The sequence below is a fragment of the Ursus arctos genome, unplaced genomic scaffold (assembly GCF_023065955.2).
Source record: "Ursus arctos isolate Adak ecotype North America unplaced genomic scaffold, UrsArc2.0 scaffold_23, whole genome shotgun sequence".
NCBI classification, from domain to species: Eukaryota; Metazoa; Chordata; class Mammalia; order Carnivora; family Ursidae; genus Ursus; species Ursus arctos.
Genome location: NW_026622908.1, coordinates 35468197 through 35495032, shown reverse-complemented (window position 1 = coordinate 35495032; position 26836 = coordinate 35468197). Strand labels below are relative to the sequence as shown.

General features: G+C 44.6%; 1 long non-coding RNA gene across 2 annotated transcripts; it reads left to right on the top strand.

The window, feature by feature from the left end:
* Positions 1-2161: 2161 nt before the first annotated feature.
* LOC125281323 (uncharacterized) lies at positions 2162-26836 on the top strand. 2 transcript variants are annotated; one of them, XR_007188485.2, is made up of 3 exons: positions 2162-2528; positions 3421-3502; positions 26126-26836. It is a non-coding gene; the product is annotated as an uncharacterized LOC125281323 (long non-coding RNA). The 2 variants fall into 2 exon arrangements; XR_008961137.1 differs by lacking the exons at positions 3421-3502; positions 26126-26836 and adding an exon at positions 3564-6708.

The window sequence follows — 26836 nt, the reverse complement described above, 5'->3', positions numbered from 1 at the left end:
TGACCTTAAGTTATGGTTACTTTTTTGACCAAAGGGAGCGATATTTTTTCTCCCTTTTTCAGTCTTCACATTCCTTTTTAATTAGAATGAGAATTTCTGAATTAGTTTCTCTGTCTTTGGGAGGACTTCCTGTGAGCAGAGCAGGACAACAAAGATAGGTCAAATCCAACCCTAGCACATAGGGGATGCTCCCTCCCTCTAAAACATAACGTTCCATGTCTTCAGCTGGACTTCAAGGCCCATCAGGATCTGGCTGTTCTTTCCTTTCTGGCCTCAACCCTGACACGTCCCATCTACGCATCACGTGCTTCAATCAGAAAGCACTCCAAATCTCTGCCTGGAATACTCTTCGCCCAATCTTTACCCTCCTTGTAGAGGGCTCCTGCATACCCATCCAGACTCAGATCAAATACACCACCTCTGCAAGTGTTTTCTGAGCCTGAAGTCAGCCATCTTCCCTGGAGTCCAGTGATTCATGCATATCTCATCTCGGTCTCCTTAGTGCCTATGATGGTGGCCTGGCATATTGAAGGCTCTCAGTGAATGTTTGTGGGTGAGTGCATAAACCGTCCCAGGCCCATGACGTGGGAGGTGGTTGAGATGCTGCATGGATAGTGGCTTGACAAAGTGGTTAGAGAGAAGGAAGCGGCAAAGGAGCAGGTGCATGAAGGGGTCTTAAACCCCTAGTGTGCCCCCACCCTCCCAACACCAAGGAAGAGGACCACTCCTTTCCCTCTGGTTGTCATGCTCGGTTTCCTGCCTAGCTCCAGGCCCTCCATGTCAAGTCCCACTGACTTCACACCTGTAGCTTCTCTAACTCTGCCCACCTCCAACCTGGGCTTGACTTTGGCAGCCAAGTGCCCTGGATCATGGTGAGAGCCCATGACTACCTTTTCACTGAGGCCCAAAGACCAGGTTAGAAACTGGGATCCACAATTTACTGGCATGGGGTCTTAGGCAAACCTCTCTACTTCTTAGAGCCTCGGGTTCCTCAATTGTGAAATCAACGTGGAGGCAGGTATAAAAAATCATACCTGACAATGGATATGAAAGTACCTCCTGAAAGTGCTGGAGATAATTATTACGATGGCAACAGATAAAAAGAAATGCATGGAATTTTGCTCTTCCCTGGATTCTTTCCTGAAAGCTGAAGCCAAAAGAACGTCAGAATCTAAGGATGGACAAATACCACATGAGCCAATGTGTTGAGTCATTCTGAAGAAATGAAGCAGAATCTTTGGAGCTTTTTATCCTCTCTTAACAGGAAACAGAGTGAACTAGACTCTGACTCCTTGGGACTCCTGCCCTTCATGCCAACCTAGAAGCAGTGTAGCCTAATGATACAGAGAATGCGTTTGGAGTCAAATGACCTGGATTCAAATCCCATCTCTGCCAACTGCGTAGACTCCCTTAAGCAATAGCTTACTTAGTTTCGTTGTGCCTCAATGTCTCTTAAGTAAAATGGGAATACTTTTTATAATGGTACTTATCTGTTCTGCTTGTTGCAACGAGATGCTGTGACTCGGCAAAGCCCTCCAAAGAGTGGCTGGCACACAGTAAATGTCAGCTTTGAGCATTTCCTCTGTTAGCCTCCTGCCCACAGGGGTTTGACAATTTTGCTTTTGCTCTCATCTTGAATAAAACAACGAGGCTCAATAATGACCAGGCAGAAGGCAAGGAAAAACATCTAATGAAAGACTGGCTACTAAGGGAGGCTAGAAAGGATCTTGTCAACTCTCTAGTCCAATTCTTTCATTTTAAAAATGAAGCCCAGGGTGGAAATATTCTCCCTGAGATTACATAAGAAACTTAGTTCACTTTATTGGCTTGTTTCCCATGCTGATTATACTCCTCGCATTATCCACATTTCTGCGGATCAGTGAATGAATAAGTAAATCTTGCCTCTGCATGCTATTTTCCAATGTGTGTAACATACAAAATAAAGTTATCATGGTCACAATTTAACCCAAAAAATGCTGGATTAAATGAAATGAAACAGGTTCTCTCTCTCTCTCTTTTTTTTTCTCTGTGCTCTTCTCCAGAAGGGACTTTCCCACGGGCAGCGTAGGACAGAAGTCTTTTTTTCCCTGGGAGTCCATCCTGTGGGATTTGTGCTCTGGGGCATGTCCCGTAGAAAATTTGATGTTAGCTAGAAGTTCACAGAGTACTGGGGCAGGGTGATACATGAAGACAGATTTATGAGAATGTCACTGGTGATGAGGCAGACATGGGATGTGCTCACGGGGACCTATCTTGCGGACAGAAAACTCTCCTCCCTCTGCCTTGTGCTTTATGTAGATGAAGTCTCCTTCCAAGGACCACTCAAGAGTGGACTTATTGCCTAAGAACACATTGCTTCTGGAAAACCGTCTTGTAACCAAGGTGTTGAAGAAAGAAGAGACAAGTGGAAGACAACCAGATTGAGGCAATGACAAAGACAGAACAGGGTGCCAGCTACCGCTGACATGACGTCTGCTATGCGCCCAGCCTCCTATTAAGGAATTCAACTTTTCTATCAACGCTTTGAGGTAAGTACTATTCATACCCCCGTTTTACAGATGAGGAAACGGACACAGGTGTTTCAATGACTTGTCCAAATTTGTCTAGCAAGCAATTAGAGGAGCTGATGTTTAGATCTAAGCAACCGCTTCCAGTCTGGGGTTGGCATCGAGACAGGGATAGGGATTACCAAGATGTAGGACTAGTTATGAGGAAGCCGTGACAGTGTAACATTTTAATCTGCCGTGTGGTCCCTAGTGTTGGGATGGAGGGGCTCAGCTTGGGAAGGGCAGTCCTTCCTGCTTGTGTCTACTTTCCTTTACTCTAGGGATTTTCTCAGATACCATCTTCTCCACCTTTACTGCCTTTTCTATGCTCAGGATTTTGTTTACGCTTGCCTGTGGTGCTTCCCATGTTGTACCTTGTTTCCATGTTATTGGCATAGATCTATGCATGCCCTCTAATAAAGTCATACTTGCTTGGAGGCAGAGACAAGTTCTTACTCTTGTCCTCAAATTGACAACCTCAGGACTTTTCACAGTTGTTACTGTTAAATGAATAAACGAATTTAAGTCAGAACCATCGAATAACACTTAAAGACCTCTCCAAAAGTGGAAAGAGCATATATGGAAGTCATTTAGTGCTGTTCATGAACGTTTCCATCGTCCCACCTTCCAAGCCCATGATAAATGCTGTTCTTTTACCTTCTATGACACTGGATATGGCCATGTAATCTGCTTTGGGAAATTAAATGAGCAGAAAGGATATGAATGTTACATCTGGGAAACAGATTGAAAAGTCAGTGTACCTACACCTAAAACTAATGTAACACGGTGTGTCAATTATACTTCAATTAAAAAAAAAAAGCCAGTATATCACCCATCATATTCTTTCTCAGTCATGATAATGGCGATGTTTCAGGGCGTGGCCACTCCACCAGCCAGAGTCCCCGAGTGGCTTGAAGCAGCAGCCCCAGAGGACCCACAAAGGACTTGTAACACAGGTGAGCAGTGAATCTTTGTAATTTTAAGCTGTGGGGATTTTAATTCTGTTTGTTTTTGCAGCATAACCTCGCTCATCCTGACTGATGCGCCATAGAAGATCTTCTGGAAGATGATTTTGAAGATGAACATCGTTTTTGCCAAACAGAGAGAACAGAGAGGAAATTGGAAGCTTGAATTTAGAGGCAAAGCTCTGCTGAATGTTCTCATTCAGAATCCAGTCTTAAGAATAGCAGAGGGGCTGAAAGGGAGCCATATGTATTGAGAGCCAGAGAGATGTTGACTGGAAGTGGAAGGGTCATTTGGCCCTGGCTAGGAAGGTGGCGAGGAGTGGGGCTTGTGGATGACACGTGGGTGAATGGTGGGGTGCTCAGGTCATATGTGGCCCATCTTCAATTCTGCTCATACAGTGTTTTAAAAAATTTCAATAATTCCATTATTTCAAAGTCCAGATTATTGACTCTCTAGAAAAATCAGAAAATCTGGGCCATGTGATATGCATTACCCAGTGTGTTAGACACAGTGTACACATATAGGTCCCCAGTGCTCATTTGTTTCGCTCCCTCCCCGATTCCTGGAGGCACTGGAGTTGGAGAACTCTGTATGATCTATATAGATAAATTTCTGCAGCTACGGATGTGAGCTACGTCTATAGACATCTAATCTCAACCTACATCATGTCTATTAAACGTTATTAAGGGCAAAGCAGTGCACTCCTCTCCTCCAGATTTTTAAGGCAGCTGCTCTTCCCAGCACTAAGATCAGATTGTCTTAGGGTAAGTTTCAGGGCCCGAGAGAACAAAGATGTGCAAGACACTGACATAGCTCGCTGTGCACAAGAGAAAATGATTCTGGGTTGAGACTCAAGATAGCGGCATCGAAACCAGGAGCTTTTAAAAGTAAAAATAGCCTTGGGCCGACAAGATTGAGAAACTGGATTCTGGCTCTGTTTGCAAATTAGTCATGCCCGTTTTCCCTTTCTGTAAACAGGCTAGATTAAGAGAAGATAAAGATGAAGGACTTTTTTTTTTTTTTCAAGAGAAAGTGGAAAGTGGGCAGAGAGGACTGCTGGGAGGTCTGAGCTTGGACACAGTGATAGAAAGGCTTCAGAGCAGCTCTTTGGTGAGATGGTTTCAGCTCAGCAGATGAAAGAAGATGTGGAACAAACACGGGGAGAACAAAGGCAGTAGAGGAAACCCAGGCGGGAACAGGAGATAAGTCAGGGAAGAGGACAAAGGGAGCTAAATTTAAACAGGAGGGAAGAGTTGCCTCAGCAGGGCCAGGAGCAATCTATAAATACCTTGAAGGCAACAAGCTCTGGAGAGAAAGGAAGGCTTATTCACTGTCTCCCCAGATGTAGGACAGAACAGGGGCCAGGAGCAAGCTGAGAAGGCGTCAGGCTGCTGAACCCAGGGGAACAAGGCGAAGTCTGTGCCATGCTAGGAACCGGGCAGTGAGTGGGACTGGCTCCCAGATGGCTGCTCAAATTGGGACCGCCTCCAGATCCGACCCCCCCAGGGGGCTGCCTGGCCCTGGGTGCCTCAGAACCCACCAGCCCATGGTGTCTCTGCTGATCAGGAAGGAGTCCCCTTAGTGGGAAGAGATCCCCTTGGCTCTGGGTGCTGAGATCAACTGGTGACGTTCCAAGTCACTTTCCTTCTTTAGCTCCTGTTCTTCCTCTCTATAAAATGGGGATAATTGCCAGTAGCCTTCTACGGATAGTCTGAGGATCAAGTGAATCTTTGTATGTTATGACAGATGGAAGACGTTTGCTCTGCCTGGTTGCCACCGGCCTTCGTGTTCCCAGACCCCATGGCTGAGCCCACCAGGAACAGGAGCAGGAGGATCTTTCCCTTCCCTGTTCCTTTCCCTCTTTCTCTCCCTCACTTGTGTTCTCTCTTACTTTCTTCAAACATTCCTTGATGCACTGACACCCCCTGAGGCCCAGGAAATACACATTAGTGCAAGGCAGAATCCCCGTCTTTAAGGAGTTAATGACTTAATGGGAAGAGGTGGATGTGAACTCAAATACCATCTTTCTGGTGTAATCTCAGCTATTTATGACCAAGGAGAGGTGTGATCCAGGTGGGAGAAAGCGTGTGTGCCCCTGTGCTGAGCCAGGAACAGCACACTGCGAGTTGGGGAACAGCAGTAGCTCAGCGAGGGTGGTGGTGTGGGCTGTGTCTCCTGTAGAGCTGTGTGAGGTGAGGCTGGAACGGAGCTCAGGGCTGCACTGTAAAGGGGTCAGGGTCCTGTAGGCTGGGCCAAGGACCCTTGCCCTGTTGGTAGAGGGGATTCAGTGAAAGGTTTGGACCAGGGAGTGCCAAGATGCTCTTTCCATTTTAGAAAGCCTTCACCGTAGTCAGTGTGGGTGAGGGACTGAGGACGGTGGTCTGAGCGGAGCACTGTCCCACTCCCGATACACATTTGCCAAGGGGGACTTGAGAACCCTGAATCCCTGGAACTCACGGAGAGAGTGAAAGGGTTAATCTTGGGGTAGAGCTGAGGCTGTGGATGAAAGTGCTCATTAGCTGAGGGCTGGCAGCCAGGAAACTGCTGGGATTGTGCTTCCTTGCTCAGGCTGAAGATAGTCTACCACTCCCCACCCCAGGTTTCTCCTGAGAGGAAACATCACCCTGGGGCCCAGTATCTGTAACTGAGGAGCGGGGATGGGTGCCTCTCCTCGTTCCTGTTTCCATTTCTGTTTGAGAAAGAGAGTGGGCTGGGAAGAATAATGTCATCATTAAACTCCCCCAACGTAGAATTTCATGATGGAAGAGGGTTCTGAAGGTGTGTTGTTGATGTCTTTTGGAGGACACACCCACCATTTAATCTGAGAACAGTCCTTCTGCCAGGCCATCCCATCCTCCACATACAGGAACGGACTCTGGTAGCCATGTTTTACTGTATGTTCTTGTTTCTTCAGTCGTAGCTGATTGGGCAAGGGGTGGACACCTGACTCAGGAAAACCAACCCAGAGACTGGGCTGGTCCAGTCAGACAGTCTCCAGAAAGCCTGGAATAGGGTCACAGAGAGGATGGTCGAGCTTGCTGTAGGTCTTGGCCCTGTCAGGTGACATGGAACTGAGGTCTGAGAGGGTCATCCTGGGACATGGTGGGCCACGTACAAGTAGCATAGAGAAAGTTCATTTGCACAGAGAATGGATTAGAAACAAATTGAATGACCATGAAAGGAAAGCGAGTGAAAAGGAGAGAGAGAAAGGGAAGCAAGGGAGGGAGAGAGAGAAGGAGGGAGAACTTGCCTTGGCTCCTGAATGACTTTTTGTTTCTGATGCTCCTGCTCTTGGCTTCTATAAGATACTACTGTATTCTTCCAGTAAATTCCTCCTGTGTAAGTTTGGATGGGGTCTTCATAACCAAACAATTGGACAACTAGTCTTGTTCCTGCAGACTCAGGAAAAATTGTACCTGAAATTTCTAGACCTCTCTCTCTCTCTCTCTTTAAAACTCTATGAAAGATTTTCTCATTAGCTTTCTTGTTAACACTTTCAATTAGGGGTACTGCATGAGGTCTGATCTAAAGTCTTCTGTTACAATTCAAGGCCAATTACATTTTTCCATGAAAGATCACTTCTTCTTTACATTCTTCTTTTCCTTACAGTAACTTGTACATAGTAGATATTTATAATTTTTTCTACTGAATAGAGAAAAATTCCTTAACAATTCCCAAAATTTAGCTGAAGGGAAAAAAAAGAGAGCAAGAGCCATATATCTTCGGACTATTGAAAAAATATCAACGTTTTGCTTGGAGAACAGTGCAATTTCTTAGGAAAAGGTAGTAGAAATTAGCTGGGGATTTATCACCTTGGTTGAAGAATCCAAAGTACAACACTAGATTTATTGCTTATTAACTCTTCCTAATAATTGTGCAGCGACTTAGAATTTAAAAGAGTGTAAGACATTCTGAAAACGTAGATATGTCAAATGGAAACCTTCTGGGTAGTCAAAGACTTTTCTCCCATGACCCCCAGAGGCCCAGCAGCTGATTGGAAATTTTCTGGATTATAGAGGTTCAGATGGATAGTGGGTAAAGCAAGGATCCCAGACCAGACAGGTCTCAGGTACTGACCGCATCTCAGTGGGGATTTGACCGAATGTCTTAATCTCTATGAATCCCGTTCTTTCCTTAAATGGGACTAGAGACAGTCCCTGTCTCACAGGGTTGCAGGGGCTGTTTGTAAGGTTCTCTGGAGGGGGTTAACCATTCCCAGTTGTCTTAGGAACAGGGCTAGGGGGTCACAGGGCTGGAGAAGATCAGAGAGTGCATCTTCTTACTGGATGCCTTCAACTGTAACCACAAAAAACTCCAACTGGTTTTCTTAGAAGGATATTTTTCATCTGCCATCTAGAGAAGATGAGGTGGGATGTATCCGGTGGCTTGAGCCAGTACGGGAAGCTTTATCACCCGTCTCTCCTCTTTGTCATCCTCAGGAAATTGTCTGCTCTCAGGTTAGCTCGGCTAGGTCCTCAATAACTACAGATATTTCAGATGTCCCATTTAGACACATGAATTTTTAGAAGAGCAAGAGACCACATCTGTTGTGTCTCTCTATGAGGGGTGAGAACTTCCTAGAAACCCCCTTCTGGTCTTGAGTTTGGTCTCATGCCTGTTGCTGAGCTAGTCACTGGCAGCAGGAATAAACTGAACACAATTGCTTATTCACACTGTGCCCGTGGGCTGGTGGTAAGATCACCTTTCTCTCTGTCACATGGGAGAGGGTAGAATTTTGAATAAAAGTGGGTTGTGTTAGCAAGAAAGGAGAGAATAGCTATTGGATAGCCAACCAAGTGCTTGCTCTGAAAAGTCTCTCCAAGTCTACTAGTTTGCCAAGGCTGCTATGGCAAAATGCCAGAGGGAGGATGGCTTAAAGAGCAAACATTTATTTTCTCACAATTCTGGAGGCTAGAAGTCCAAGTTGAAGGTGTCAGCAGGTTTGGTTGCTGCTACGGTCTCTCTGCTTGGCTTGCTGATGGCTCCTTTCTCACCACGTGTGTCTGGTCCTAATCTCCTCTTTTGATAAGGACACCAGTTATATTGGACTAGGGCTCACCCACGGGACCTCATTTTATCTTGATGACCTCTGTACAGGTCTATCTCCAAATACAGTCACATTTTGAGGGACTGGGACTTAGAATTTCAACATATGAATGTGGGCGGCACACAATTCAGCCTATAATGTCATCTTATCCTTTATAGATTTGGAAAACTGAAGTCTGTTAAGAGAATCGTGCTCTGTCCTGAATCACACACATTCTCTAGATTCTCAGGCTCACAACTTTCCTACAATTTATTTTATATTTTTTTAAGTTTTATTTATTTATTTCAGAGAAAGAGAGAGAGGGAGCGGGGGGAGGGGCAGAGGGGGAAGGAGAGAGAGAATGCTCAAGCAGACTCCCCACTGAGCATGGAGCCTGACATGGGGCTCGATCCCAGGACCCTGAGATCATGACCTGAGCCAAAACCAAGAGCTGACCGCTTAACCAACTAAGCCACCCAGGTGCCCCATGACTTTCCTACAGTTTAAACAGTACGTTTCTAGCCCTGCTCTCAACTTTAAGAAGTAGGCTCACGTTTGGCTAAGCTTCAACATGCAAGTGGCAACAAGTTTATTTCTAACTGTGAACTCTTGGCAGGAGGCAGGTATTGGTTTTCGAAGCATGAGGTTAGGCCAGTGAGGACATGTTGGTTGACTTGTTCAGAGCCCATTGCTTGGCCTGGAAGATGGCCACGTGATCCTAGAGACTGTATGTGCTTCAGAAAAGGTCACCTGGTACGGGTTCCTGTAAAGAAAGAAAGTCAGTCCGGGGTGGGAGTTATAATAGCACCTGTCCTTGGCTTTATTCAACTGGATTAAGGACATAAGCTCACCACAGGTGTAGTGTGATATCGGAAGGCCTAAGCAAAGTTAAAACCACACCCCAATGCCTACACTTGGGACTTCTCAGAGCCTTTACTATGCTAATGTCATTTTGTGAGCGCATTTACAAAAGGGAATACCGTATACAGCATATCCTCAAATGTTAGCAAAATCCTTCTTCTCCTCCCACTTTGGGAAATGCTAGCCTGGAGCAATGCTCTCGATAACCTTTTCCATCACCTGTCATGAATAAAAAATAATAATCTTTGTTTGGCCTCCTGGCTAGATACTACAAGCTTCTCATTGCCAGAGATGCTCTAAGAGGCTTCGGCCCCCCAGGTGCAGCCTGGCTATGCTGAGAATGGCACGGTTGTTGGGAAACTGGCCCAGACTCTTTACAAGTCAGGTAGCCACAGGCCCAGAGACAAGACAATCAGCTTTGTCTATAGAGCCTGCTGATTCCTCCATCAGCAGCCGCCTGACTGAATAGATCATGGATCCCTGTCTGGTGCCCAGATTTTCATTCCCTGGAAGCCCCTCCTCCCCTCCCTTCTCCCAACAGTTCTCACTTCATTCTCTTCTCCCTTTTTTTTCTTTTGCTTCTTTTCTATATTATTCTTTCTATCTGCTTAACTCTCTCAGATAGACACTCGTACATGTGTGCACACAGACGAAAAAGGATGGTACTGGTGTATGGGGATTAAATAGAGTTCATTAATGATGGGAATAGATACACCAGTGTTGAGTGCTAAAGAATGTAGGTTCCAGGTAGAATAACAACACACACACACACACACACACACACACACACACACACACACACACACTCCTCTGTAATGAAAGAGAAGAGATGGCTGAGTAAAGAGAGCTGTGAGCTGGCAGAGACATGCCAGGGCCCCAAGCCCAGCTGCTCGGACAGAGGGAAATAATTCCCTGGCCCCCTGTCTCATAGCTGCAGCACCTGTGCCCCCCTCCCACCATGACTCTGCGGGTGGAGGCCGTGAGGGAGTAAGTCTGCAGCCTGAGCATCCGTACAGGGCTATGCATCAGATGCTGGAGACTCGGGGTCCCTCAGGAGACGGTGAGAAGGTGGTTGTCTGCAAGCCACTGAGAAAGAGACCTTACAGACACCAAACATGTAGGTACCTTGATCTTGGACTTTTGGCCCCCAGAACTACGAGAAATAAATTTCTATTGCTTAAGCCACCTAGACTGTGGTCTTTTGTTGTGGTGGCCCTAGCCGAGTAATACACCTGCTGTCACCTGATGTTACATTCCTTGACGCTGCTTTCCAGCTTGGGTCCTTGTTTGTTGACTACTGTAAGGCAGTTTGGAAGACAAACGTTTAGCTTTGAAGTCCTTCCTGTGTTTGAATCTTGCTCCTGCCGTAACCTCGAGCAAACGGGCCATGTCCCTAATCTTCACTTCATTATTTGTGAAAGGGGACTGTGACATCTTTCTTAGAGGAGTATCAATAATATGGAAATAAAATAGTAAGAATTCTGGTTTCTTAAATTGATATAATAGTACCTCAGACAGATAAGATGGGTAGACCATGGATTAGACAACTCACATTGCACGTGTTGTGGTTTGCACACCTTTGGGGCTCAATAGTGAGGTTCTTTTCCCACAGATCCCCCATATTTTACCAGTTCACACAGAGTGCCTGCTGCTGAACCAGCTGCCCTTGGGTCCACGCTCCAACCATCAGCCTGGTCTTCCTGCCCTAGACATCGTCTCCATCTTACTGGCTTTTTTTTTCTCCTTAATATTTATTACTAGCTTACCCACTGGAATTGTAAAGCTTCATGAAGGCCTGGCACATTGTAGACACTTCTCTGTAATTGTTGACTGAGGGAATGACTGAATGAAGAAATGGTGGGGGCAGAAGCCAGATTCCCTGTGGGTCAAGGGGGAAGTCAGTACCACGGTGGGTAAATATTACTGTGGGTAAATTATGGTGGGAAGCAAGTATTATGGCATCTCCCAGCATCAAGAACCAGAGAAACAGGATTCAAATCCTGGCCTCACCACTTTCCAGCTGTGGGGTTTCACCCATTTGCTTGGACATGAGGGTCAAACGAGCAAACACAGGTCAGTGCAGACAATGGTGCCTGTAAGAACCCGAGGAACATCAGTTAATGCTCCTGAGAAATTATAGAGAAGTTGGCGAGGAAGCAGGGATGGGGAGTACCCGTGACTCCTTCTCAGTGTTTGAACAAGAAGGACAGGAGAGTAGCTGGATGAAAACGAGAGAAATAGGCTCCAGAGCAGAGAAGTGGGATTTCTCTCTGTGTGAGTTATTTCTGTGGACCACAGAGGTTCCAACTGTGCCGCAGTCAGGCACAGAAGTGATCTCAGAACCAGGCACGTTCCACCTAGAATAGAACAACAAGAATAATAAAGTCCAGTTAAACTAGGCTTATTGTCAACTAGGCTTATTGACACTGGAGCGGAGGCAGCTCTTCCTCCTGTGTCATCTGTCTTAAGAGGCACTAAGGCTCTTGGTAGGTCACCACATACCAGAGATCACAGAGCTACAAGTGCCAGGGTCAGACCCCAAACCCAACCCCTCTGCATCTGGTGCTAGAACTCTCTCTCCCTCACACATTGATTGGTCATAATAGAGTGGGGAGGCAAGTAGAAACTTTGGTATCATTTTCTCCTGGAAATAAAAACCAGTCTTGTATCTTTATATAAGTGGTCCTTTGGACCCTCCTGTGGGAAAAAAAAATTGGTTTTCTTCCTTTGTCGTTTTGGGTTTCTGTCATGTGAGAACATAAAAGTCATCATAGCCTGTGTGGGAGCTGAACTTAATGGGGGCCAGTCAATTCTGAAGCAATTGGAGATGGGGGAGCTGAGTGTTTCTTATTGGGAAAAGGCAATTATCTTTTATTGAAGTTTTCGATTCTCAAGCAATTTTCCTTCAGCAGGTGGCTGTGGAATTGCCGAGTCCTGCTTGTTGGAACACGGGAAGGTCTCTACAAGGGGAGGGCTGAGCTGTGTAGACAGAAGCTCAGTCCAGAGAGATGTAGAGACAGCACAGTGGAGGCTTGGAGGCTCTGCCTGGCCCTGGAGTATTCTCTTTGGAATGCACAATATGTTACATTAAAAACACTTTTTTGGGGACTAATATTAAAATGTCAGACTATTTCACATAAAGTTCTGGATTTCTCATTCTTTTTTTTTTTTTTAAGATTTTATTTATTTATTTGAAAGAGAGAGAGAGACAGCCAGTGAGAAAGGGAACACAAGCTGGGGGAGTGGGAGAGGAAGAAGCAGGCTCCCACAGAGCAGGGAGCCCGATGTGGGGCTTGATCCCAGGACCCTGGGATCACGCCCTGAGCCGAAGGCAGACGCTTAACAACTGAACCACCCGGGCTCCCTGGCATTCTTTTTTAAAAAAAATAATTAATTTATTTGAGAGAGAATGAGAAAGCACCTGAGTTGCGGGAGGGGCAGATAGAGAGAAAGAATCTTAAGTAGGAGTGGAGCCGCAAGCCAGGCTTGACCTCACAATCCTGAGATCAGGACCTGAGCCGGAATCAAGAGTTGGACGCTTAACCAGCTGAGCTGCCCAGGTGCCCCTGGATTTCTCATTCTTTAAAAAAAAAAAAAGAAAAAAAATCTCTGGCAACATTGGACCTTGCTCTATGGCAACAATTGGCTGGACCTGAATAGTGGGTGTGTGTTGTTCAGCTTATCACAGACCCTGAATGTGGTCTTGCACCCCTCTTAGTGGTCTTGCACCCCTCTCAGTGGTGCAAGCAGTGGGGCGCCTGGTGGCTCAGTCCGTTGAGTGTCTGCCTTTGGCTCAGGTCATGATCCCAGAGTCCCGGGATCAAGCCCCACATCGGGCTCCCTGCTAAATGAGGAGCCTGTTTCTTCCTCTCCCTCTGCCCCTCCCCCTGCTAGTGCACGCGCGCTCTCTTTCTCTCTCTCTTTCTCTCTCCTCTCTCTTGCTGGTGCTCTGTCTCTCAAATAAATAAATAAAATCTTAAAAAAATATGTAATGGAGAAACAATGCGTCCAAGGCAGAGGTTGTGAATCCTGTTATTCAGGGAAGGAAACCGACAGTTACGTAAGTGGGGGAAATACAGGCCGTCCTGAGGACACCTTACACGAGCCTCTTGCCCAGTCTAGGGCTCACGGAAGCCTTCAGGAACAAGCGAGGTTTAAATCAAGCCTGGAAGTATGAGCAGCATTGGGTAGGGGAAAGAGAGGAGTGTCCCAGGCAGAGAGAACTGAATGTGCAAAGGCTGGAAATCAGAGAAAGCAAAGCATGTCTGAGAAACTTACAGGGATCAGAAATAGGCAGAAAAGATGGAAAGTGAAAGAAAGAGCTGGAACTGGAGAGACGAGCAATGGAACTTGAAGGCATTTGGAAGTCAAGAAGCCAAGAAGTGTTCTGGCCAGTTTTAGGTCAGGACTTTTACTTTTGAGACTTGTCTGCCTCTGTAGTTATTCAAGAAGGGGAAACGGCAAGCGGAGCGGTAGGCAGATCCCAACGTCAGCGTGAGTGGAAATGGGAAGCGTTTCCCTAAGCGTCAACAAGGAAATTAACTGGTTGATGGTGGACCGCGGTTGAGTCTGGCGGGAGTAACTCATACCTTAAATGCATTTATACCTAGTAAACAGAACACACAACTAAAAGATACTTGAGATGAATGATGTTTTAATAGGAAACCAACACTGCTTGGATCAGCTTCTTTTTTCTACGGTAGTTTGTCAACTGCACTATATGCTGTCAATGAACCAAAGGGCTGCTAAAGGACGTCTGAAAAATTCATCAGCTTCTGCATGGGTTTCCCAGAAAGCCCATTCTTATCACACTTGTCATGGTAACTGCAGAAATACTGCCTGTGTGACATTTAAACATAAAGACAGGAACAGAAAGAAATCACCACTCAGGGCTCTTTAAAAATTTGAGTTTCTGAAAATCTAGGCCTTCAATAACACCAACTTTTATTTGACATTTCCAGGTAACTATGTAAAAAATTTCTCCTAATCTAAATACATACTTCAGTTCTTTGTATGTCTTCTGGGGTGAAGAGTCACTGTAATTGCCAATGTGTGTGTGTGTGTGTGGGGGGGGGGGGGGAACTAGGAAGCTCTCCCTGGTTTGTTCTTTGTGATTGAGCGCACTCTCCTTCAGTTCTCCTTTCGGAGTTGTTAAGAATTCCCTCTCCTCGCTCTCCGGCCTTTTCTGTGGGCAAAGCGAGCATGCTCACGCCCTTCCTCATCCATGTCAGAGTGCTTGGCTCCCCTCCAGTTCCAGGGCTTGTTTTAAATTGGAGCAGAGTATGAGACAGGTCTTCCCACAGAGTCTAAAAATTCCCCTTTAAAAGGATTATCTATCTTCTGGCACAGAAGCTTGAATAAAAAGAGCAACCATCTCTATTTTTCTGGCTAATTCCCTTGATCTGAGATCTGAGCCAACCAGATTAATTATAAATGGTCAAGAGGCACAGGCAGGGTTTGGCTCGGCGAATTGTCTACATAGCACAACTAGGGAGATTCATTAAAACCCTCTGACTAATCTCTCTCAGTAGCTTTCTCTGAGGTTAGGTATTCCACAACTAGCAATTCTTAACAACAAGTTATTTTTAGAGGAGTAGTAGATTAGAATCAAATTAATTCTCTCGGCAAACATTCACTGAACATCTACTATATGGCATATGATAAGCGAGGTGTGAGAAATGAATGATAATGGCATGATGGTGATAACTACTAGTTAGAGAGTGTTCACTGAGGGGCAAGTACTGGACTAGGTGCTTGCTGTATATACAGGATTTCATTTAATTCTTTAAACTCTTCAAGAGGTAAGTATTATTGCTTTTACTACGTGGATGAGAACATGGAGGTTTGGAAAGGTTAATTATATTGCCCGCAGTCAAGATCACCCAAGTAGAGCGTGTCAGAGGTAAATTTGAACCCAACTGGGCAACTCCAAAGCCAAAGCTCTCAACCAATATGCTGTCCCTCGGGACTCCCCAGACCAGCGGGGAGAGGAGGACCTGTAAACCAGCTACCTCAGCAAGAGTGAGGGTGCTTACACAGAGTGATACGAACAATGGCATAGGGAGGGCCCCAAAGAGGGGGGCTGGACAAGATTTTAATGTGGAGCTAATATCTGAACAGGGCTCAATGGAAACCCAACAGGAGATGCGAAAAAACTCCAGGTGGGGGGAGTTAGGGCGTGTGTGAAGGATGAGGGCATGGCGTGCTCTGAAGCAGCTGGGAGTCTCCGAGGCTGGAGAAGGTGAGGCGGGAGAAGGCTGGAGGGGAGATTGGATAGAGACATCAGAGGGAAATTGTGAAGGACTTCCAATTCCAACCTATGGTTCTGCAGGACGGTGGTCATGGCTTACCATACCAAATGACCCTTTGATAACAATTTATAATTAAGAGCAATTTCTTTTCTGTCCCAAAATAAAATGGAATAACATGCCTACGAATATGCTTGTAAAGCAAAAATCAGTCTAGCATTCTAATCCTAAAGGAAAGGAAAAATAGAAGGAAAGTAACTTAAAAAATAAGCATTTAATGTTTAAATGCTCAAGTACAGATGCTCCGGACGGCATAAAACAGATGCTGTGTCTGTGTGTTGTCATGGCATAACCAGCTGTGAAGACACAGGGAGTGAGTCTCATGTCCTGGAGGCCCAAGTCCAGTGAGAGGGTTGCTTTTGATCATGTAGTTTCTCTGAATGGTAACATTTCTTGGTCAAGTTTCCAGCAAAACAAAGTCCAAACTCTCCTCCGTTTATGTGGTAGGTGCAATCCAGGAAAATGTAATGTATGTTAAAATTGCACTATATATATATAGTATATAGTATATATATGTATATAAATATATACATTTGGTGGGGGTGGAGAGTGGAGGGGAAAGGCAGAGGGAGAGAGAATCTTAAGTGGAGCCTGACCTGGGGGTCAATCTCACTGAGATCGTGACCTGAGTCAAAATCAAGAGTTGGACGCTTAACCAACTGTGCCATCCAGGTGCCCGTGCACACAAAAATATTTTGTGTTTATTGTGAAACAGTTAGGTTCTAGGCTCAGATCATGAGAAATAGGCATTTCACCTTCCTGATGTCTGGAGGGACATTTGGAAATCACGAGGGACATGGGACGGCTTTGGTGACCTCTGCCCCATACATGCTGAGTCTCCCGCCCCCCCCCCCCACCCCATTATCATGACAATTAACACTGTTCCTGCCAGTTGTAAAAAAGTTCCCAGGGGTCTTTACCATCCAATTAGGACAAAAAGCTAAAGGGATTAAACGAAGAATAATTAAAAAATAATTACAGAACCCTCAAGGAGCTCCACGTGTGATGGGGGAAGATGGGAAAGTTAAATAAGTTATTAAGAAACTCTGTGCCAAGTGATGACAGAGGGATGGGATCCCACAGAGTAGGAAGGGAAGGGCTCACAGGGGGGACTGGAACGGTGGCTTGGACTTGCTCTTCCAGACCCCGGGTGGAAGGACGACCTTCTAGAAAGAGGACCCAACATGAGCACAGGCATCAGGTGAGGCTCCCAGAACCTGGCGAACGCGGGGCGCTGCACCAACGGCTCAGCACAGGGATGTGGGGGAGGGTGGGGAAGGAGACTGGTGACACTGGCCAGGGAAGGCAAGGTGGCAGGCGTTGGAGATCTCTGGAGCTATTTTCAGTTATGAGCAGGGAGGTACTTTCTGATCTCGCATGACAGGTGCTCAGACAGGGTCTGCCTACAACTGTTGAGTGAGAGGCTCCCTCTGCGCCCCAGAGTTTCTGAGTGACTGACCTGGATTCTGAGCGTAGATCTCATACTATTAAAGTCCACAAAGACTCTCCTTTACCCAACATAATACATACTCTGCCTTTCGAAGGATGGAGCTCTGTGTTATTTTCCACTTGCTTTAATATTACATTTTAACACATTCAATCATGAAATTAAGAGAGATAATGAGAAAAAGTATTTTGTACCTAAAAGGTGCCTGCGAGAGCTAGCTGACAGTACTCTCTACTCAAGTTAGTAATTTAGTCTGCTGATTTAGTTGACCGATACCACTCCAGAACATTCATCTCTACACAGTGAATATCATAATGTATTTCCAATCTACCCCATAGCTAATGCTGAGTTTCCCTGTTTCAGCTGTTTGCATACCACCTTCACCTTCCCAATTTTTGTCATTTCCCATACAAATCGTGTTTTTCTCTAAATGGACTCATCTTTTACATACTTAAGTTTGTTTTTAAGGAAAACTGGACTATCCCACTAATTGAGAAGCATAGTTGTTTGCCATCAATAGAAGGTACATTAAATAAATAGACATTAACATAATCCATAGCTATTGAAAAATTAAAAAGTTTGTGTCTTGCCTAAAGGACAGGACACATCTCATTTCTCGTTCCTGGTATACTTGCCACAGTTTGGGGGAACACTTGCTAGGACACGCTCTAAACCATGACGGAACAGGTAGTGTTCTCCATGTGAAACCATAGCGCTTCATCTGAGTGTTGCTACTGTACTTCTTGTGATTAATAAAGAAGCCAAGTGTCTGACCCTCATTCCATTTGGCTGGTACAAGTGGTTGTTTCAAAGGTGCAAACTAAATGTTGTCTCCGAGAAACGCTACTTTAAGATTAGAAAGAAGATCGAGGGGCACCTGGGTGGCTCAGTCGGTTAAGCATCTGCCTGCGGCTCAGGTCATGATCCCTGGGTCCTGGGATCGAATCCCTTTCTGCATCGGTCTCCCTCTTCGGCAGGGAGTCTGCTTCTCCCTCTGCCCCTCCCCCCAGCTCGTGCTCTCTCTCTCAAATAAATAAATAAAATCTTGAAAGAAAGAAAGAAAGAAAGAAAAAAAGAAAGAAAGAAAGAAAGGAAGGTTGATGAGACAGTGGCCGAGAGGGACTAGGGGTGGTTGGCACCAATCATGCGGGTTATACTAGTAATGTCTAGGTCATTACTGAATGCCTCTTGCCCCACTCCAGGTCTCCTGTTTAGCTACCCGCATACCTAGTAGTCAGTAGGACACTGATGAGAAGGACTACCGATCCTTAAATCAGGATAAGCTAGTTCAAGCTGTAGGTAAAGGCTCATTAACCCTTTGTCAGCCTTCCCCCCTTAGTTATAGTCAGAGTATTTGGATTGACTTTGACTGATAATAGAAACTGGCAGCTTTCTTTCAGGATCCGAATTTCGCATTCATCCCAAATGAACAGTGCTAGCAAACAACTAGAGATTATTAAGTGCCTGATGTGACAAGATTTTGATGTCTTAATTTAGTTCCCAGTGGGAGGATACATGTCACCCAAGCTGCCTAGTACCACGAAGGGAGAAGTGAGCTGTATATAGAGGCTGTAGGTGAGAGTCTGGGGACAGTCAACATTCCCAGCCGAAGACAGGGGTCCTGCATAATATGCCAGGCATTAAAGGAAGAGTTAAAAAAAAAAAAAGGAAAATGCTTATAAACTTAAAGAGGATTGACTCCTTATCACAGAGAATAATTTCAAACTTTCTACCTGGTTTACAGATGTAATGCATATGAAGGATCGCCTGAAAGCTACGTCATCCATTCCATTTTTAAAATACAGTTTAGATAGATTTTTTGGTTACCTAGACTGTAAAAAAATTCAAACTATGTTTTCCAGGTCTGAAGAGAATTGTTTCTACTGCATTGTGCCCTCAGGTCATGCTCTCTGTCTTCTCCCAGGGATGGTCAGAAACACCTCTAAGGCTCACATTATTGTGTTTGCTGCAGGGATTTTGTTAAGGACACTGTGTTTGACATTAGTCAATGCCCCCACAAAAGCTATTCCCTTCAGGGCTTAGTGCCAGGAGTTTTGCTTGCCCTGAAGATGTGATATGTTTTCTTGTGACTATTGAGGAACACATGATTGATTTCCCCTTTTTGCTTTGACAACCAGGAAGCTCAGTGGCAAATTCATGGTTTATTTAGAAATTGCATAGAACCTAAGTGACTTGCCGTCTAATATCGTTCTTTGCTTTTTGTTCTCAGAACTCACCTTTTCTAATTTATATATTTTTTGGTCTAGATTATTATTTGCACACACAGGCACACACACATCACACACACACATGCACATTTCTTATATGGTATGAAGAAGGGAATATGGATAAATGAAGAAGGAACCTAACGCACATTAAACTTTGAATTGTTTGCATGGTTCTATATTTGCTTCCAATTTTAGCCTTGCACACACTTATTTCCACATACTTAAATTCAAATAATCACAGACACAAGATTAGAACAGGGAACAAGATTAGACGTTATCTTTTTAAGAGCACCTGCCTTCTCATCACTGTATGCTTGTGGAATTTCTACTACTTTCCAGCAGGTGAGTCTCCTGTCTATGCTCAAATACCTCCATTGAAGGTGAGCTTAACCATCTGCCAATGTGACTCATTTCTGGAAAGTTCTGATCATTAGAAATTTTCCACGTGTCGAGCCATCTCACTTCACCTTTGATCCTACCCTGATGGGCCACATCGTAAATGTTAACTCTCCTTCCATAGCTGGTAGCATTTGAAGTAGGCTATTATATTCTGCAGAATCTTTTTTTTTTTTTTTTTTTTTTTGACCAGATACTTCAAATACTCTGCAGATGATAAAGCCACGAGTCCTCTTATTGGTTGTTCTGGTCACTCTCTTCCAAACATAAACCCTATTCTGCTTGTTTCCTTGTTCAAGTAAGTTTAACAGAACTAAACTCAAAACTCTGTCGAAAACAAGGCATCCTTACCCCTCATTCTGAATACATTCTAAATGCATGTCAGCTCTCTGTGGAGTCAACATTGACTCGCAGCGGACTTCCTGCTAGCCAAAGTCCCTTGGTTCTTTCCCTACATGCTAGGCCAAGGTTTTTTTTTTTTTAACCTGTTTTTTTGGGCTATTAGTCTTTTTGAATGTAAGTGGAAGAGCTTATATCCCCCTCAACAACTTTCATCTTGGTATGTATAAACCGTAATTTAGAACTTGGCAAAAATTATTCTAGATTTTTGTCCTATCATCCAGGATATTTGCTCCCCTTCTTGGGTTTCTGCCATTCACAAATTTGATGGTCTGAGCTTCTCTATCACCACTTGATGCCAGGATAAAAAGCTTATGGTGAGCACCCAGGAGCCCTGGTGTGTGTTAGCAGGGCCCTTCCTCTAGGCAAACACTTCTACTTTTAAAATAGCATTCTGTCTGCACTATTTATTACTTGTCATTAGTCTTCACACTAGCATCCAAGATAAAATTTAGTAATCATCTACTGAGAACAAAGTATGTGTCAGGCATGGTATTAAGAGCTCTTACATCCATTTGGATTTGTTCTTCACTGAATCTCTGAGACAAACATGTTAGACAGAACAAGGCCAACGCTCTCATGCCTGACTCATGGTTTGCTGATTTGTATGGAAACTAGGAAAAATTAAGTTCTAATATTGGTGATAATGAACTTCATATTTAATACTCAATGCATATTGAGACTAAAATGAAATTGATTGTGGGGGGCGCCTGGGTGGCTCAGTTGGTTAAGCATCTGCCTCTGGCTCAGATCATGATCTTGGAGTCCTGGGATTGAGCCCCGAGTTGGGCTCCCTGCTCAGTGGGGAGTCTGCTTCTCCCTCTCCCTAGGTGTTCTCTAGCTCTTGCTCTCTCAAGTAAATAAATAAAAATCTTAAAAACAATGAAATTGATTGGGAATGCCAAAAATAGTGAACTCTCTTTAGACTTAAACCTTCAGCTATCAGGTTCAGCTGGAAAGAAGAGTAGGATTAAAGATGATATGAATTGCTAGAAATAAATCCAGAAAGATTGTCTCAAGAAGGTGAGATGTATTAGATATTTTACAATTTTTTTTCATCGTTGAGAAAAGAATCCTCCTTATGACATGTAAGTTAATTTCCCAACTCAGGCTTTAAAAATATTTGAGAGACAGAAATGCATTATCTACATAAACCGGGGATTGTCTTTAAGCTCTCCCTTGCTACTCAGCTAGTTTCAGATGGAGCCGGATTCGGGCATCAGCTCTTTTCTCTAACAAGGAAGCCCTCCTTTCTCTATCTTGCCTAAGAAGCTAATGTGATAGGCCTTTTAAAATGCCTTGTTGAAGTCCCAAGGCACCACTTTGTGTTTCACTTTTTCCTTAGTTAACATGAGGTCATACAGACATTTCCAGAATCAGCTCTGTCTGCGAGTTCACCATTGTCTCTCTTTATGAAGTATTCCATCTGAGTTAATCGACCACTGTTTATTTAGCCATTCCCCTATTGTTGGCCATTTGGGTGCTTTCCAATTGCTAATTATTATAAATGGACTTTGAGGACTGGTAAGTGCTAGACAGATGGAAGGTTCTATCATTATTCTTTTGTTATCACACTCCCAGGATGCAGGCATTTTTCTGTCTTCCTGACCTTCTTCTTCCTAATGGCATTCTTATAAAAGCACCAAAGATCTGAAAACATTTGCTTTCTTAAATCATCCAAGGCTGTACTCTTCATTTCTTTTTCTCTTCGAGGTCAATAGAGAAGTCCAAAAATTGAAGGTATGCATCTGTAATTCTTCATGGAGTTGCCAATCAAATACCACATTTTTCCTTCCCATCTTTGCTTTGGTTCACTTTCAAGTAAATTCATTTCAGTTCCCTAAGCCATCCAACACTTTTTTAAAAGTAAAACAGCAAGGAAAAATATAAATTCAGTGGGATAATATTCTGAATTAAATGCCCAGGAAACCAAAATATGAACATATACATATCACATGTAAGATCTCCTTTCAAAGATCTCTCACATGGAATACATATTTGTTGTACAAAAATTGGAAGATTATGTAAAAAGTAAGCAAAAGGGAACAAAAAGGTTACAGTTCCATTTTCTCAGAGCCCCCGCTACTAAGATCTTGGGGGATTCCCTTCTAGTTTTCTTTTTCTCTGCAGGATTTCTTTCTTTACATAGTTATTTTTGCAAAGTTTTAGAAGTTTAACTCATTTGAAGAGATTTTTAGGCTGTGTGAAAGGTAGAAAGAACACGGGTGGGAGTCAGGACCCTCTCGGTGGACTCATTTCTTAGGGCCAATCCTGCGCTGATCTCATTTTACCTGAGTGACGGTGGGCAAGTCCTACAAACCCCCGACTCTCAAAATATACGGGCTTCCTGAATCAGAATCTCCTGGGAAGGTTGTTAGAATGTATATTCCTGTATCCCACAGCAGTCTTCATGAATCAGAAACAGAAGTGCTGCCCTACCCTTTTTGGGAGATTTTTTTTTTTCTAAGTAAAAACAGGTGTGGGGTTTGGGGTCTGTTATCCAGGGTAGGAGTTCTTGTCAGAGGGCTCCCTTGGGCAGGAAGGTGAACTTCAGGAATCTGAGAATCCTAGGAATTCGTTTGTAAGTTTTTGTCCTTTGACATGTAAGCATTTTGTGGACAGAATGTCTGTAGCTTTAAGCTGGTATAGATTTATCAAAGAGCTCCTTCCTCAGCAAGATGTCTGAGCCTTCATCGATCTAAGATCTCTTCCAGAAATCCCTGTTGTGGTCATCTGATGGCTCCAAGAAGGACCTTGCTGTTCCCATGAACGTCCTCCTCCTTCCACTGTGGCCAGCAAAGCCATGAGACTCTCCTCTCTTCCACTAGTTATGTGGCCTCAGGCCAGTTGCACAGCCCCTTAGATAATTTCCCTCCTGAAAAAGCTTAATAGTAGCAATCATATTTTATTTAACACCTGCTATTTGCCAGGCACTGCTTTAAGCACTTTTTTTAAAGAGAGGGAGTGGGGGAAAGACAGTGGAAGAGGGAAAGAAAGAATCTTAAGCAGGCTCTGACCCATGCAGATACTGACGTGCGGCTCAATCTCACAACCCTAAGATCATGACCTGAGCCCAAATAAGGATCTGGGCGCTTAACCGATTGAGCCACCCAGGCACCCCTGCTTTAAGCACTTTGACCAATTATCTCATTTCAGTCCACTGGACAATGCTATGAAAGAGGCATTGTTATTATCCCTCTTTTAAGAATGAGCAAATAGGCACAGAAAAGTCAACTAACTTGCCCACGATCACACAGCTAATAGATGGTATAATTGTGGTTCAAAACCACATTGGCTCCTTCTAGAGCCTATGCTAATGGCAGCAGTCCCCCCATCAGCAGGGAATATGTTCAAGACTCCCAGTAGATGCCAGAGACCTTGGATAACACTGAATCCTATATATACTGTTTTTCCTGTGCCTACATACTTATGATAAAGTTTAATTTATAATTAGGCACAGAAAGAGATTAACAATAATAACTAATAATAAAATAACACAACTATAATAATATACTGCATATTATGAGAATACGGTGTCATTGCCTTTCTCTGAAAATATCTTACCTGTACTGTACTCACCCTTCTTGTGGTGATTTGGGATGATAATATGCCGACGTGATGAGATGAAGTGAGGTGAATGACGTAGACGGGCTGTAGCATTAGGCTACTGCTGACCTTTTGATGATGTGTCTTAAAGATCATCTGTTTCCTGAGTGCAGGTGACCACTGATGACTGAAACAGTGGAAAGCCAGGCTGTGGATAAGGGCAGGGAGGAACTACTGTACTCAGAGTACTAAGAGTATAAGTACTAATATCATTTCCAATAATACTATCAGTAATGAATAATATTAATACTAACAGAACTCATCATATCACTCCTAATTGTACCACCTGCAGCAGAGGCTAACGGAACGGAAAGTATGTACCAGCTGCGTGACTTTGACCAACGGGACTCCCCTATTTCTTCCGGGAACCTCTGGGAGTCTCCATTTCTTCATTTGTTCCCTGGGGACGGTAAATGGCACCTGCTTCCCAGGGCTGCGGGGAGCAGTAAGTGAACAAATGCCTACAGGGCATTAGCTTGCCCCACAGTATTACCTAATAGGTTATTTTTCATTGTGGCAAAATATATGTAACATCAAATGTACCATCATAACCATTTATAAACGCACGATTCACTGGCATGAAATCATTCACATTGTCGTATATTTACAGAATCGATTTTGTTTGTATTTTCTGAACTTTTAGAGTCCTTAGCACAAAATCGGGCACGTGGTAAGTATTCAGCAACTTTCAGCTCTTGGCCTTCCCCCCACTCAGGCCCCTCCCCACCCACCCTGAAAAAGTCTACCATGCTGCAAAGAGTTCGGGGAGCATTCTTTGCTGCAGTGTGACGCAGAATGATGGGACTCTCTAAGTGACCGCGGGCATGTGACCTAACCTCTCTCTGCCTCGGTTTCTTCATCTGTAAAATGGGGATTGGAGCAACAGTTTCTAAACAGGGTTGCTGTAGACGCTATCACCTGAGTGAAGCTCTCAGAATGGCTCCAGCCCCGTCGAGCACTCAGTAAATGCTGGAGACAACTTTTATTATTTTTAGGATTGCCACTGTTCCTGGGAAGAACCTGCTGGCACGGACGCAGAGGAACTGGAGGCTGGTGCTGGCTCCAGATGGCTGCTCGCCCTTGCTCCCTCCCCGCCACCCCGACAGTGGGTGCTCAGGGGCGACAACAGTGGTGTGAGGAGGAGGAGTGAGGCCTTCAGGCGCCCACGGAGCTCTTTGTTCCATAAAAAGCTTTGACTCAGGCTGTCATAGTGGCCTGGGTATTTCTGTGTCTCTTCAGCTTCTATTTTGAGTGCAGATTTGGCGTGGGAATGTTTTCCTTTATTTCAAGCCCTAAGTAGTTGTTGGGTAACAGCTGTTTTTAAAGATAATCTTTGAGATGCTGCTGAAAAAACACATTTCCTGAATTCAAAAAAGTCTTCCCTGTTTGATTTGCCTGATTTTACTTTTCTCCAGGTCTTTACTCATGCTGTTGCTTCTTCTAGGATTCTTTTTCTACCCTGACTCCTGCTCTTCTCCCGTCAAAGTTATCCTTGTTGTGTTGCTGCCAGTTCCTCTGGTTCCCTCAGTCAAAGAGCCTCACTCCAGGGGCCTGGTGTTGCACTCGGACTCCAGTGTTGGACAGTTCTGAAGAAGTTTCTCCCCATCTGGATCGCGGGTTCTGGAAGACTCAAAGGCCTTGTCTGATTCATGACCACTTCCTCGCTGTCCTTCAGCAGAAAACTGTAGTGAATCTTTCCCTTTGTCAACTCAGCATCCAGACACTCTACTTGTTCGGGTTGGTGGGGGAATCCTAAACAGGCAGGTGAAAGGGTCCGGCCTCTTGCACAGAAGCCAGATGAGGAATGAAGAAATGCCTATTCCTTGTCCTCCGACTGGGAGAACACAGGCAAGACCTTGACTGGGATTAGCAGTGCTCACCGCTGCCCATGCCTGATTCTGCAGCCTTCCTCAGAGCTTCCTAAACTACCAGAGACTCCAGAAAATCCATTTTCTGTTTCAGTTAATTAATCCTGGCTTTAGTTCTTTATCGCCAGTAATTCTTACTAGCAGAGTATCATAAACATAATGAAAACTTCAGGGATGTTTATAAAGTTCAGTTTGCTGAAATCCCACATAATGATTTTCTGTTGTCTATGCCTCCTCCACATTCTGGTACCTTCTGGCACTAACAGCCTGATTTTCCGTTTCCAAACTACTACCTCCACTCCGAGTCCGCGTGGTTTGAGCCGAGTTGACTTCCGTCCGTCATGGCGGTGCACCCCCAGGCTATCGTGATTGGTTCAGGCCTGGGCATGTGACCTCATCCAGGCCAATGAGATTCGGTCCCAGGACTTCAGCTAGAACTGCTCAGAAAGGGATGTGTCTCTTTGCCTTTGCCAGGAATGCGGGGCTGGTGGCCCAGAAGGCTGGGCTTCTCAGGGACAGCCAGGAGGGTGAATCAACCTGAGAGCCCCTGAGGGTAAGCAGGTACAGAGGAAAGCAAAGCTGAGAGACGGAAGAGCAAGAAATCCTGATGACGCTGCTTGAGGACCTGGAGTGAAGAGCGTCTGAATTGTAACATTAACACCTGACGTGTCTTAAATACTGTGTACCAGCACTGGGGTAAGCATTTTACATGTTCTCACTATTTCCTAAGGCCGCCAGCACAAAGTACTATGCTATGAACTGGGCAGTTTAAAACAGCAGGAATGTGTTGATTCCATAGCTCTGGAGGCTAAAGGTTCAGATTCAAGGTGTTGTTGCCAATTTGTATGTTGAAACTTTAACCCCCGGTGTGACTAGAGGGAAGTAATTATGGTTCGTTAAATAAGATCATTGGGTTGGGCCTTGATTTGATAGTATTAGTGTCCATATTATAAGAAGAGACACAAGAGAGCTCTCTCTCTTTCTTTTTGCCACATGAGGACACAATAATATGTTGGCCATCTGCAAGTCAGGTCACCAGAAACCGACCCTATTGGACCTTGCTGGATTCCTAGCCTCCAAACGGTCAGAAAATAAATTTCTGCCATTCTAGCTACCCAGTCTGTGGTATTTCACTCTGGCAGCCCAACCAGACTCCGAATGCCACCTGAAACCTATAGGAGAGAA